General features: G+C 42.1%; 1 pseudogene; it reads left to right on the top strand.

Moving 5' to 3' along the window:
* Nucleotides 1-5,326: 5,326 nt before the first annotated feature.
* Nucleotides 5,327-13,217, top strand: LOC133765756 (small ribosomal subunit protein eS7-like; annotated as a pseudogene).
* The last annotated feature ends 2,070 nt before the right edge of the window (nt 13,218-15,287 follow it).

The raw sequence follows: 15,287 nt of genomic DNA, 5'->3' as shown, positions 1-15,287 counted from the left end.
GTGTATGGCTCAATTTAGAGTTTATCTTCCTGGATGTTTCCTATTTGGTTCCCGGTTGCCTGAATGGCGTTCACTCTCCCTTCCCAGTCAGGAATCTGCCTGTGCTATTATTTCTTTCTGGCTTCGCATTTCTTTGATTTATCTGCCTTCTGATTCTTGCTGGATTTCAGATCAGTCCATTGATTGACCTGGTTTTGATATGCCTTTTCCTTTGATCCTTAGATCCATCTTGACCACTTCTGGATCTAGACCAATCCAATGTTTTTAGTTTTTTTTTCCATGTATTAGTTCTCTCTGCCAATCTTCATTGTCTGTTGCTTTTCTTGGGCCCCAGATTATCACTGAGGAAGAAGCTAATAGCTATGGTCATAGAAAGTAGAATCACAGAAAATTAAAAATGATTATTTCTGAAACCTTGTGTGACTGTAATTGGCATTCTGCCTGCTTAGAGGAAGTGGTGAATCAGACATGTTGGAGATATCAAATGTATAACATTAGAATCCTGAGTGTGGTAAAACATTTATTCAGTTTAATGCTCACTCAGAAATTTTCCCAGGATCTACTTGGGCACATGTGCTGTCTGAAAAAACATTACTGATCATAAATGCTGCATCAGGCCAATATCTGAGCCAAAGCATATATTTTCTCAAGAACCCATAACTCCAAAAAAGGCACATAGTTTTGATAATATGGATAATCTTCCTAATCCTCTTAACTTGAAAAAAAAAAAAACACAGTCATGGGCATAATAGGTTCTCAATTATGTCACACGCAAAAATAACAGAGGTAGCAACATAATTGGAATATTCAGACACCAGTACATTGTTGTGATTCTTATCCAAGCTGCTGGGTTAGAGTGATTGACCAAATGGCATCCAGGAGACTGTTATTGTGATGCATTAAAATGATACTGGGTGATCTTATTTTTTGAATGAAGAACAAATTAGATAAAAACGATCAGTTGCGTAGGAGGGATCCCACTTAGTAATTTTTTAAAAATAATAATGAGATACATTTGGATTTATCCTCTCTACTCCTGCTTTTCACTTTGTTTATGTGCTTATTTTTATCAAAACCAGTCTCAGGAATTTTCGTAATAAATGCAAGTGACTCCTAAGCAACAATTATCATTTATTGGGTAAATTATATATGATATAAACCTGCTAGTAAACTCAGTGCTGGAATTCTTTAAGGGTACTGTAAAGACTTTGGGATTCATGGAATTTTGAACCTGTGTGTAACCACAGAGCTTGAAAGGTCTAGAGTTTAAGGCTATAAAGAAAGAACAGAAAAATTTGAATTTGAATCTTGGGATTGGCGATTTTGTTCATGACCAAAAGTGAAGGAAGTTGGGTATAATGCAAATAGCCTCCTCATCAGTCAGTTTGAATTTTTAATCTTCTGTCTCTAAATATTGCAGCTTTGGTCGGACCACTTTATCAGATGTTTCATTTAAAAAGTGAGGCAGAGGCTGGCGTTCAGCTTAGTGGCTAAGACACCCATGGCCCGTGAGGATAGCCAGGTCCCAGGTGCAGCTCCTGACTCCAGCTTCCTGCTAGTGCAGGCCATCGGATCAGAAGGGATGGCTCACGTAGCTGGGCTGCTACCACCCTTGTGGTAAACCTGGGTTCAGTGCCCGGCTCCCAGCAGTTTTGGCTGGTCCAGTCCAGCCCCGAGCACTGTGGGCAGCTGGGGGGTGAACCAGTGGATGGGTGTGTTATATCCCTCCTTCTCTCTCTCTCCCCCCTTGAAATAAATAAGTAAATGAGGAATTTAGGCTTTTAAAGTTTACAGATTCCAAAGTTCTATGAAACCCTAACTTTTCGCTCTACTTTGATTCCTTTTAATGAAAATTTATGAGGGTTCATTAATTCACTCAATAAACATGAAATGAGCCCCTCCTGTGAGCAGCAATCCTGTTGTACTTTCGTACTTTGTGAGAAAGAAAACACCCAGCACCCCAGGTCTCAGATAGAACATTAAGGTGGTAGCATGCTAATTAATGTGTGGCTAAAAAAGTACACAAAACCTTTCTGGTCAATTTCTAAGAGTTTCATTCTCTTAACTGACCCTTACTTCATTCCCAACAAAATAGCATTTCTCTTTTATGGAGAATCCAGTCCAGTTAGTGGAATCGCAGGCTGCTCAGGCCAGTTGTCTGGCACTGCTACACTTTGCCAGACTTGTACCCTGACCACGTCTTGAGTGATTGCCAATGCTCTCCTTCCTGTAGTGAGTGTCCACACAGGTTACTTTATAAGAATGTAGCATACAGTTGTCCGTCACGCCCCGTGACCAGGCTAGTAGGTGTGTTTCACTATTATTGCACAGTTACTTCTGCATTCCCCAAACTTGGCACCTGAGCTAGACATGTTTGTATCTGCTTTATGTTTGTTGAACCTGTATCACTCAGAACGATGTTTAAACTATTTTATGTGCTTTTGAAGTCCAATAAAGGTCACCGAGATATATATCCAGAGAAATGAAGTCCAGTTTGCTTCCTTTTTGCAAGAAAACTGGCATTAAGTGACTTGCTGAAGGCCAAAGCAAAACCAGGAACAGAACAAATGTTTAGCAATAACGATTTTTGTCAGAGACAGCACTCACCTCGACATCACCTACTGTGTACCGCGCATTGTTGTAGGAACTTCACTTGAATTAACTCGTTTAATCTGTGTAACCATTCTGTTGGGCCTTGTTTACAAATTGGGCAACTGGGGTCAGTGCTGTGGTGCAGTGGGCTAATCTGCCTCCTGTGGCACTGGCATCCCCTGTGGGCGCCAGTTCTAGTCCCGGCTGCTGCTCTTCTGATCCAGCTCTTTGCTGATGGCCTGGGAAAGCAGTAGAAAGTAGCCCAAGTGCTTGGGCCCCTGCACCCGGGTGGGAGACCTGGAAAAAACTCCTGGCTCCTGGCTTCGGATTGGTGCAGCTCTGGCCATTGCAGCCATTTGGGGAGTGAACCAGAGGATGGACGGCCTTTCTCTCTCTCACTGTCTGTAACTCTACAGCTCAAATAAATAATAAATAAAATCTTTAAAAATGAAAAACAAGTTAGGCAACTGATATATATGGAGAGGAGATATTTCTCCAGGGTTACAGAGTGAGGAACCAACAGAGCTAGGATTTGAAGTCGGAGTTCCTGTTTTCAGTTGCTGGGTACCTTTTCACATAAACCTATAAGCCAATCCTTATCATACTTCAAACATTGTGATGTTTCCTTACATATTTATAGTGAAGAGTATTTTATATCTTTGTTGAAGCTTTTAAAAATTTTAAGTTTCATTCATACTTCAAATGAACAGATCACTTTATATTTCTGACTCTGAACTCTGAGCCAAATGCTGATTTTCAGAAACAGTAACTATGGAGTTCCAAAACATGTGTGCATGCATGTAAATACTTAAACAATTATTTAGGATAGGCTACTTCTTTCTTATAAATAAATTACATCTAATTATTCTATCATACGGTTGCAAAGACCTATTAATATAAGGTCTCTGTAAAAGCTTGGTATACTACCTTGCAAAGAAGTAAACTGATGAATTATTATAGGTGTGTGCTTCTACTTCTGCACTCTTTCTTACTGGAATCAGAACTACACGTTGAAGTTAATTTCTTTTTAAAAGCATGTAAGGTCGCACATACGGATCCAATTAGTTAATTCGGCAGTGTTGTAATGACAGTTGCTTCCACCAGTTCCAGCCGGTCTGCCAGAACCCTGCATGCACACTGAAGGATGGCTCCTGTGACCCTTTGTCCTTTTTGGTAGACGCCAATCAGTAGCAGATGCAGTGGGGGTGAGGGGTTGCATGGATGCCTCTTGTGTGTGTGTGTGTGTGTGTGTGTGTGAAGAGAAAAACATCCATGGGAATCCACTCATTTGAAAAGGAGAAGAAGGGAAGGGCTAAGTAACAGAGGAAATGTAGAGAGAATGAGAAGTGGAGGCAGCACGACAAAGGGGAAGCTAAAACAAGAGGGCTTGAATGTGAAGGAACTTCAATGGATTCTTCACTTGTTTACTTTTAGGAGGCCCCGTTTTACCCATTTAATTCCCACTCTGCTCTTAGTAAAATGTGACACTAAGGCCATACCCAGTTAAATGCGTTCAAGGAAGTAGTCGGGATGGAATGACAGTCTTATGGAAACAACTTAAATTTTAAAATTCTTTACTGGTCATTTTGTCACACCTCAGCATGAGAGGGTGGTTAACATATCAATGTTTCCTCCCCATTCTAACAGAGGACAATGGAGTGTTATTTTCCTTAGGAGTCTCGCCTTAAAATAAGGTTGGCAGAGGCGCTCCACCTCTTCCTTCACATACCCTCCTGAATCTCGGCTGTGTTGCGTGCATCTTTTTAGTCTCAGTGATATTTTTCTTTTTCCTCTGATGCACCAGAATTTCTCTCAGCAAAACACAGTAGAAAGAAAATTTCAAGGCAGAATTACTAAACGGATGGCTGTCTCCTCTACTTGTTTACTGTTGAGGATTCCTTTGGGCTACCTACGGGAGAAACTTTTCCTAATTGAACAATGGCACTCAGTAACAGTGTAACCCATTCACAGAGTAGGCTCGCAAAGTGAGGAAAGGAATTTGTACGCCACAGTAAGAATAAACTTGGAGGGAACCATACACTTATACTCTCTGAGGTTCCTCTTTATGCTGAGTTTAACAAGGGCTAGAATTTTAGTCAAATTCTGCAGCATTATAACATCATCCCATATACATATATATGTATACATAATATATGTACATCATGTGTATATGTATATATAATATATGTACATCATGAGTATATGTATATATAATATATGTACATCATGTGTATATGTATACATAATATATGTACATCATGTGTATATGTATATATAATATATGTACATCATGTGTATATATTCATATGGGAAGTTATATGGTGTAGTGGGTACATTTGATTACAGGAATAGGACAAACAAGGCAAGTCTAGTGAATGGAGTTCACATTTAAGAGGAGTTTTATTATACGCATTTAAAATTCAGGACATAAACCCTTGTACAACCACAAGCTCCTCTCGGCACGTATCTGCTTTGTGTGAGGTGTATTTTACCTCATGACAGTTCTGGTAAACACAGCCTCAGAGCTCTGCATGGGGAGCCCCTCTGGGTCTTGAACCAAGAAGCTAAATTTACACCTTCATTGTAATTACTTCATTTGGCTAATCTTTTATTTGCCTATCTAAATTTATATCTAATCTAAATTGTATATGTCTCAGGCATAGGGAAGACACATCAGTCTCCTAAATTGCTAGGAGATGATTCGAGAGGAGAAAGTAACTGGTGGGAACTGGCCATGATCTACATTTCTGATGAGAATGAAAAAACAAATGTGAGTGTCACTTATCTGTCAAGCTGGCATTATTATCCTAGATATTCAACCTCTTCCTTTTCATACTCTACTGAATCTCTGCTGTGTTGTGTTAATCTTGTGTTAATCTTTTTTAGTCTCAGGTTTCTTTACTGTCATAATTTTAATCCCTATATGGTACACATATTTCTTCTTTTTTTAAAAAAGATTTTTTTTTTTAAAATTTATTTTATTTTATTTTATTTTTTTTGACAGGCAGAGTGGACAGTGAGAGAGAGAGACAGAGAGAAAGGTCTTCCTTTTTGCCGTTGGTTCACCCTCCAATGGCCGCCGCGGTAGGCGCGTTGAGGCCTGCGCACCGCGCTGATCCGATGGCAGGAGCCAGGTGCCTATCCTGGTCTCCCATGGGGTGCAGGGCCCAAGCACTTGGGCCATCCTCCACTGCACTCCCGGGCCACAGCAGAGAGCTGGCCTGGAAGAGGGGCAACTGGGACAGGATCGGTGCCCCGACCGGGACTAGAACCTGGTGTGCTGGCGCCGCAAGGCGGAGGATTAGCCTAGTGAGCTGCGGCGCCTGCCAAAAGATTTTTATTTACTTATTTGAGAGGTAGATTACAGAGTCAGAGCCAGAGAGAAAGGTCTTCCATCCACTGGTTCACTGCTCAAATGGCCACAGTGTCTATAGCAGAGCTGATCCAAAGCCAAGAGCTTCTTCTGGGTCTCCCACGCAGGTGCAGGAGCCCAAGCACTTGGGCCACCTTCTGCTGCTTTCCCAGCCATCAGCATAGAGCTGGATCGGAAGAGGAGCAGCTCGGACACAAACTGGCTCCCATATGGGGTGCCGGCACCGCAGGTGGAGTTTAGCCCACTAGGCCACAGTGCCAGACCCCTATTTCTAATAGAATCTCCTGTTGGAACAGACAAGATATAGTTGTGAATGTTCCATTTGACACTATCTTGACCCCAGTGAGTTTTTGTTCCTTCTATATATACATGATGAATACTACAAATATCGAAGAGGACTTTTTGCTTATCATCATTGTGGTTTTGTTTTTATCTGTTCCAATTTATTTATGATGACCTAAAATAGATGAAGACGAAGAGATTCGTGCCCTTCTTTCTTTTCACAATCTGTTTCAGGCACAGAGGTTCATTTCATTATCTCGCTTAAGTCACCAACAAGGGAGAGAAAGTGACTGAAATTAGGATTGCTTTAACAGAGTGTCATTTGAAGAATGTCAACTACTCACACTGAGTCAGCCAGTAATTTATTTTTATTTTTTAAAGATCTATTTGTTTCTTGGAAAGGCACAGTTATATAGAGAGGGAGAGACAGAGAGATCTTCCGTCTGCTGGTTCACTCTCCAGATGGCTGCCCTGGCCAGCGCCGGGCCAGGCTGAAGCCAGGAGCCAGGATCAGGAACTTCATCCAGGTCTCCAGCGTGGGTGCAGTGGCTCAAACCCTTAGGCTGACATCTGTCACTGGAGGGGAGCAGCTGAGAATCGAACCCTCACCTGTATGGGATGCTGGTGTGGACGCAGGGGCCCAACCTGCTGTGCCACATCGCCGGCCCCATGTCCTGCCTTTTTAACCTCTTCGATTTCTTTCCTTCTGTTTGTACTACCCTCCAGGTAGCACAGTTGATAATATATATTCGATTTTCTATTAACTTAGAGTTAGACTGGGTCTCCTTAATGTCAAACATCTGGACAAACGCTGAAATTTCAGTTTAGAAATGACCAGATATTCCATAGCTCTTAAAACACAGAGTAAACCTGCTTTCAGTGTGAGTGCAAGTATTCTCTGTCACCCTTGTGCAGTCCGTGTCTGACCGCGTTAGATTTGCTCTGAAGATTATTAAGAAGCTGCAGGATATCCTGCCAGCTCACGGCCAGAGAAAGAAGCAGCAGTGGTCATGGAGTGGAGGGGATGAAGGTGGAGTATTGTATCATAACATCGGTGAGGTTAACTTCCACACTACTTAAATAACTTACATTTCTTATGTAATTAGGGTATTGGAGACAGCCTGAAATCTTTGCTTTTTAAAATTACATATATTTACATACATACAATTTGCTTGAAAGGCATACACACACACAAATCTACCACTTTCTGATTTACTTCCCAAGTGTCTGCAACGCCTAGGGCTGGGTCAGACCAAGGCTGAAGGCAGGAATCTGGAATTCAATCCAAGTCTCCCAGGTGACTGGCAGGGACTCAGCTACTGGAGCTACCACCTGCTGCCTCCCAGGGTCTGCAATCTTTGCTATGTGTAAAAAGTTTTTGTATTTACAATTTTTGATTTTGATATATCATGTGAAATTCTAGTCTCTGCTTCCAGAAGAGTGTGTTTATAATTGCATGATAAACTGATGACAAAATACTGGACAAAAATATACTCTACCATTTAATATAAAAATATTTTAACAATCAAATTTTTGAGACATAAGAAAAATTATTAAGGAATCTGAAGTGCTCTCAGGAAGATAAAAATTACTTGAATTTCCTGGTAGTTTTTTTTTTTAATATTTACTTATTTATTTGAAAGGCAGAGTTACACAGAGGCAGAGGCAGAGAGAAAGAGGTCTTCCATCTGCTGGTTCACTTCTCAGATGGCTGCAATGGGTGGAGCTGTATCGATCCAAAGCCAGGATCCAGGAGCTTCTTCAGGGTCTCCCACATGGGTGCAAGGACTTGGGCCATCTTCTACTGCTTTCCCAGACTATAACAGAGAGTGGGATCAGAAGTGGAGCAGCCAGGACTTGAACCAGTGCCCATATGGGATGCTGGCACTGCAAGCAGTGGCTTTACCAGCTATGCCACAGCACTGGCCCCTCTGGTAGTTTTTAAAAACAAACTTTCAAATAAATAACAAAGCATAAGCTTCTAATTTTATATTAATGAAATATTTTACATCCCTAGGGTTATTTAATATAAAATGAGAAGCTGAATGCATTGTTTTTAAAAATAAATGTTTGACCGGTGCCGCGGATCACTAGGCTAATCCTCCACCTGCGACGCCAGCACCCCGGGTTCTAGTCCTGGTCAGGGCACCGGATTCTGTTCTGGTTGCTCCTTTTCCTGTCCAGCTCTCTGCTGTGGCCCGGGAGGGCAGTGGAGGATGGCCCAAGTGCTTGGGCCCTGCACCCCATGGGAGACCAGGAGAAGCACCTGGCTTCTGGCTTTGGATCAGCGTGATGCGCTGGCCGCAGCGGCCATTGGAGGGTGAACCAACGGCAAAGGAAGACCTTTCTCTCTATCTCTCTCTCTCACTGTCCACTCTGCCTGTCAAAAAAAAATAATTTTCTTATTGTGATTATATTCTGTAAGCAGTATATTTACCTGACAAATAGTGAATTGGCATCCATAGAATCACAAGAAATCTTTGATTTTTAAAATTTCATATATATATATATATATATATATAATTTGTTTGAAAGGCAGATACAGATCTACCACTTGCTGGTTTATGAATCACTCTTACTGTATCAATTCTAGAATGGTGAAATCTAAAGACAGATACTTGACAGTTTTCCTGGATGAGCAATCTTTTGATGCTGTATCCCCATCTCCCAATTTTTAATCTTTTACACAAAGTGAGGCAGATTGTGCAATCTTTTAACAACGTTAAATTATAAAAATCTGAGTTAAATTTTTTTTGTTTATGATTTTTACAAAATGAAAGTATTACCTTGTTTCATGGTTACTCACATTTAATTACAATTAAAATAACACAAATTATACTTAATATATTATTTAAAAGGTAATTTAATTTCCATCAAATTATCTGTCAGAATTTCAATTGCAGACTTAGTCAACATTTAGCCAATGAACAGAGATAATCCTTTTTGTAAAAGAAAAAATTATTTGAGAGGCAGAGTTACAGACAGAGACAGGGAGAAACACACACAGAGAGAGAGATCTTCCATCTGCTGGTTTACTCCCCAAATGGCCACTACAACTGGAGCTGGGTCAGTCCGAAGCCAGGAGCCAGGAATTTCTTCCGGGTCTCTCACATGGGCGCAGGGGCCCAAGGACCTGGACCATCTTCTCCTGCTTTCCCAGGCCACAGCAGAGCGCTCTATTGGAAAAGCAGCAGCTGAGATATGAACTGGCGCCCATAAGGGATACCTGTGCTGCAAACAGGGGCTTAGCCTACTGTACCGCAGCGCCAGCCCCAAAATAATGCTTTTATACTGATGATTTGTAAATGCTTCAAAGATTTTTATTAGTAAATTTATTCCACCTATTTTAAAAAGTAGCTCAAAGATGAAGCATTCCACAGATCTACTGTCTTCCCCTGCAGAGCCAAGCAAGAAGGGAAAAAAGCTAGTCTGAACTTCATGAATGGTTGTTGCCTGGTTACTTCTATTAATATGTTCTGCAAAAATTAATTATTCTTTACTCTCTCCTCCAATATTTTTGTTTTTGTTTTTTTTAAAAATTTATTTATTTATTTGAGAGGCAGAGTCACAGGGAGTGAGGGAGGGGCAAAGAGAGAGAGAGAGGGAGAGAGAGAGAGAGAAATCTTTGATTTGGTTCATTCCCCAAATGGCTGCAACAGCCAGGGCTGGGCCAGGCCAAAGCCAGGAGCCAGGAGCTTCGTCTGGGTCTCTCACAGGGGTGCAGGGGCCCAAGGACTTGGGCCATCCTCTGCTAGTTTCCCAGGCACCTCAACAGGGAGCTGGATTGGAAGTGGAGCAGACAGGACTTGAACTGGCGCCCATATGGGATGCCAGCATTGCAGGTGGTGGCCTAACCCGCTGTGGCACGGTGCTGCCGCCCCCCAACCAGTATTTTTAAATTGAGCGGTTAGTGTCATTGTGCCAAGAACAGAGATCATTGTCTCGATTAGGAAGCAGTTTAGATGGGTATACCACCAGTTCTCAAGGATGTCATTGCTAACAAGATTCTCCCTTTTCTCAGGGACAGTAATCATGACTGTTGATAATGAAAGGTAGTAGTCAGTTATTATTATTATTATTACTTTTTGCACATCCGGGGTCTTTCCATCCCTTATTTGGGAATGGCTACTGTTCAATCACAAGCCAGTCTCAAACACAGACCAAGACCCAATCTTTTGAACATAAATAAAGCATTAGTAAGTGCTGCAATGCAAGAGGCTTGTTACAAAAGACACACAGACTGACAAGAGCACCAGCATGACATCGTGGTTTGACTTCCACTCACAGCTTACCAAGCAAACGTGCTTTCTGAGGTACACAGTTAGCAGATAATGATTTATCCCAGATACCACCGTTCAGTACATACTCCTGAAATTTTATTATTTGGTAGGAAAGCAGGGCTCACTAATGACATTTTAAAAAATGTTTCTTGTTGTTTGGGAGACAAATTTATTTATTTATTTATTAAACTTTAATAAATAGAAATTTCCAAAGTACAACTTTTGGATTATAGCAGCTTCCCCCCCCCCCATAACGTCCCTCTCACCCACAACCCTCCCATCTCCCATTCCCTCTTCTATCCCATTCTTCATCAAGATTCATTTTCAATTATGTTTATATACAGAAGATCAACTTGGTATATACTAAGTAAAGATTTCAACAGTTTGCACCCACACAGATACACAAAGTATGAAGTACTGTTTGAGTAGTAGTTTTACCATTAATTCACATAGTAAAACATTAAGGACAGAGATCCTACATGGGGCGCAAGTGTACAGTGACTTGTTGTTGATTTAACAATTGACACTCTTATTTATGACATCAGTAATCACCTGAGGCTCTTATCATGAGCTTCCAAGGCTATGGAAGCTTCTTGAGTTCATAAACTCTGACCTTATTTAGACAAGGCCATAGTCAAAGTGGAAGTTCTCTCCTCCCTTCAGAGAAAGGTATGTTCTTTGAAAGCCCGTTCTTTCCGCTGGATCTCACTCACAGAGATCTTTCATTTAGGTCATTTTTTTTCCACAGTGTCTTGGCTTTCCATGCCTGAGAAACTCTCATGGGCTTTTTAGCCAGATCCTAATGCCTTAAGGGCTGATTCTGAGGCCAGGGTTCTGTTTAGGGTATCTGCCATTCTATGAGTCTGCTGTGTATCCCATGGAAGACAAATTTAATAACAAAAATATAGGGGTGGTGCTGTAGCTTAGCAGGTAAAGCACCTGGCATCCCAATTGGGTGCTAGTTTGAGTCCCAGCTGCTCCACTTCTTATCCGGCTCTCTGCTATGGCCCGGGAAAGCAGTAGAAGATGGCCCAAGTCCTTGCGCCCATGTGGGAGACTTGGAAGAAGCCCCTGGCACCTGGCTTCGGGTTGGCCCAGCTCTGGCCATTGAGGCAAATTGGAGAGTGAACCAGCAGATGGAAGACCTTTCCCTTTCTCTTTCTCCCTCTGCCTCTCTGTAACTCTGTCTTTCAAATAAATATAAATCTTTAAAAAATAATAAAAATAAGAACCATTTACTGAGTACACAGTATGTGAAAATACCATGGGTACATGTGTTCTGTGTTATCCTGACACTTCAATGTAGAGACTTGTTTCTGCTTTTTTACAGGAAAAACAGTGCAAGTGAGTCACAGAGTGGTTTATTGCTTGCCTGCCTGCAGAGGGCCAAGGACAGTCAGGGTTGCCAGGGTCAGACACTGGGAGCCACATTCCTAAGCAGGGTGCTCACCTGTGGTTTCCAGTTGTGTAGATGGCTTGCTATATCCACAGAATTCCCAATCCAAGGCACTTCTACTCTGCATGTGTCAAGAACTCAGGTAAAATTGGGAATTCCAGGAGAGGCAGAAGGAGAAGCAGAAATACGGCTGAAAGATCGCTAAAGATTCCAAATGACAAAAACACGACATGAACAGTAATCCCACCCCATGCATTTATACAAAGGCCATGCTGGAAGGAGATGTAGTGTGCATTCTGCACTGTGCCATTTTCAGTGCCTTTTTTTGAGTTTGTGTGTGTGTGTGTGTTATTTGCAGAGAACAATGTATTGCTTATATGGCTAAAATACTTAGTTCAGAGGAGGGCAGCGTCGTGGCACAGCTAAGTCTTGGTTTCCAGTACTAGCATCCCATCTGGAAGCACTAGTTTCAGTCCTGGCTCCTCTGCTGCTGGTCCAACTTCCTGTTAACCAGCCTAAAGCAGCAGAAGATGGTCCAAGCCCCTGCCACCCGCCATGTGGGAGACACCAGGATGGAGTTCCAGGTTCCTGTCTTCAGCCTGGCTGCAGTCATTTGGAGAGTGAACTTGTGGATGGAAATTTCTTTCTCTCTTTCCCTCTTTCCCCGTTTCTCTGCCACTCTGCCTTTCAAATAAAGAAGTGTTTTTAAAAAGTACAATAAAATACCTAGTTGAGGCTCTTGGCCTCTCCTTCAGCTGGTATACAACCAAGGGCAGCCATGCTCAGCTTGAGCACAAAGATCAGGATTCTGAGTTGGGCGTCTCCCAGGTGCTCCTGGAGCTGGGGGTGAACTCAGGCCTGAAGGCTCAGCCAATGGAGCTGAACATCAGAGCAACCAAAGACACTGAAGTTGGTGGTGGCCAGAGAGCTGTCATCATCTTTGTTCCCGTTCCTCACCTAAAATCTTTGCAGAAAACTGAAGCTGGGCTAGTACCTGAATAGGAAAAAGTTTTAGTGGGAGGCATGTCGTCTCTATCGCTCAGAGGAAAATTCTGCCTAAGCCCACGTGAAAAGCCAAAGTACCGCAGGTGCTGCGAGCGTGCGTGCACCTGATCCTCCCAGGTGCAATGGGGGCAAGAGAACTCTTGTGAAACCGGGTGGCAGCCAGCTTGGAAGGACTCACGAGGACAAAGCATAGCCAAACGATGTGGAATATAAGGCTGGAACCTTCTCTCGTGTCTGTAGGGTTACAGGCAAGGATGTTAATTACGAGCTCCCAGAGTTTCAAATATAAACAATGACTAAATAAAGTGCAGTTTGCAGTAATAATAAATAAATACATAAACTTAAAATGGTTGATCATCGTTAAAACCTGGGATTATGACACTATTCCTTTTTGTTTACTTATTTCTAAAATGTCCATCATAAGTCTTTTTTTTTTTTCAAGTTTTATTTACTTGATAATCAGAGTGACACAGAGGACTCTTCCATCCGCCATTTCCTCCCAAATACCCACTAACAGCCAGGGCTGGGCCGGGCTGATGCCAGGAGCCGGGAACTCCATACAGGTCTCCACGTGGGTAGCGGGGTCCAAGCACTTGGGCCATCTTCTGCTGTCTACCAGGCCCATTAGCAGGAAGCAGGATGGGCATCAGAGGTGGAACTTGATCCCAGGCACTCCTGTAGAGAATGGGGGGGGGGGCATACCAAGCCATTGTGCCACAATTCCCATCCCCATAATATACAGTTTTGTAGTAATTTTAGAAAAGTAAAGTGTCTTGAAGACTGACCCACACTCCATATGGCTGCTGGGGCTTGTTGGGATAAGTCTGGATGAAGGAGGGGTCTGGAATATAATTATAAAAAAGACGCTCTTCTTGAGCAAAGATCATACAGCTGTTAGTCTCAGAAGAGCCAAGTCATAAATGGTGCTATGCATTTTGGGTAGCTTTCCCACTCAGAATCAAACACAGCATCAATTTCTTTTTTTTTAACTTTTATTTGATAAATATAAATTTCCAAAGTACAACTTATGGATTATAGTGGCTTTTTCCCCCCATAACCACCCTCCCACCCACAACCCTCCCATCTCCCACTCCCTCTCCCATTCCATTCACATCAAGATTCATTTTCAATTATCTTTATATACAGAAGATCAATTTAGTATATATTAAATAATGATTTCAACAGTTTGCACCCACACAGAAACACAAAATGTAAAGTACTGTTTGAGTACTAGTTATAGCATTAATTCACATTGTACAACACATTAAGGACAGAGATCCTACATGAAGAGTAAGTGCACAGTGACTCCTGTTGTTGACTTAACAAATTGGCACTCTTGTTTATGGCGTCAGTAATCTCCCTAGGCTCTTGTCATGAGTTGCCAAGGCTATGGAAGCCTTTTGAGTTTGCCAATTCCGATCTTATTTAGACAAGATCATAGTCAAAATGGAAGTTCTCTCCTCCCTTCAGAGAAAGGTACCTCCTTCTTTGATGGCCTGTTCTTTCTGCTGGGATCTCACTCACAGAGATCTTTCATCTAGGTCTCCCCCCCCCCCCCCCCCAGAGTGTCTTGGCTTTCCATGCCTGAAATACTCTCATGGGCTCTTCAGCCAGATCCAAATGCCTTGAGGGCTGATTCTGAGGCCAGCGTGCTGTTTAGGACATCCGCCATTCTATGAGTTTGCACAGCATCAATTTCTTATAAGTGCTTTGTAGTCTGGCCCCTGCCTTCTGTTTCTTTTTACTTCCTACTTCTCTTCCCTTATTATTGGATCTGCTGTTCCCTCTCTGTAATTTTCTTTTACAGATCTCACATGGGTGGGTGGGGAGGGCTCTTTATCACTATCTCTGGTTCTGGTCTCTCATGTTGTTCTGCTTTCTAATTTTGGAGCATTTAATATAACCTGGAAAAAATTCAAATAGATTTGTTTAATGTTGCTGGTGTTTTCCCACAATATAAATGCTGTGGAAGTGGAAATTTATCTCTTACGCTCCTTAGTCTATTCATAGACCCTAGCACACAGACGCCAGCCCTCAGGGAGATTTGATGGGTAACTGAGTGAATGTGAGGACAGTCTCTGTATGGGCTCTGTCCCTCACTGTCTGTATTCACCCTTCAATCAGACATGAACATTCAGTCTTCACTTCGAGATCCCCAAGTGCTTCTGGGCGCAGAAGTTTCTGTGGTCACTGCAGGAAGCGCCCCTCCTCTTGCTGTCATGTTGTATAATATTGTACCTTTGCTCACAAATACTAACCTTTGTAAATCCCCCCCAAAGCCTAAATACAAAAAAATTTAAAAAATAGAGAAATTACATATATATATAGGAAAGGGATCTAATTTATTTTTTGTAATCAT

Source organism: Lepus europaeus, chromosome 8, assembly GCF_033115175.1.
Source record: "Lepus europaeus isolate LE1 chromosome 8, mLepTim1.pri, whole genome shotgun sequence".
NCBI lineage: Eukaryota > Metazoa > Chordata > Mammalia > Lagomorpha > Leporidae > Lepus > Lepus europaeus.
This window is presented reverse-complemented; position numbering and strand designations above follow the sequence as displayed.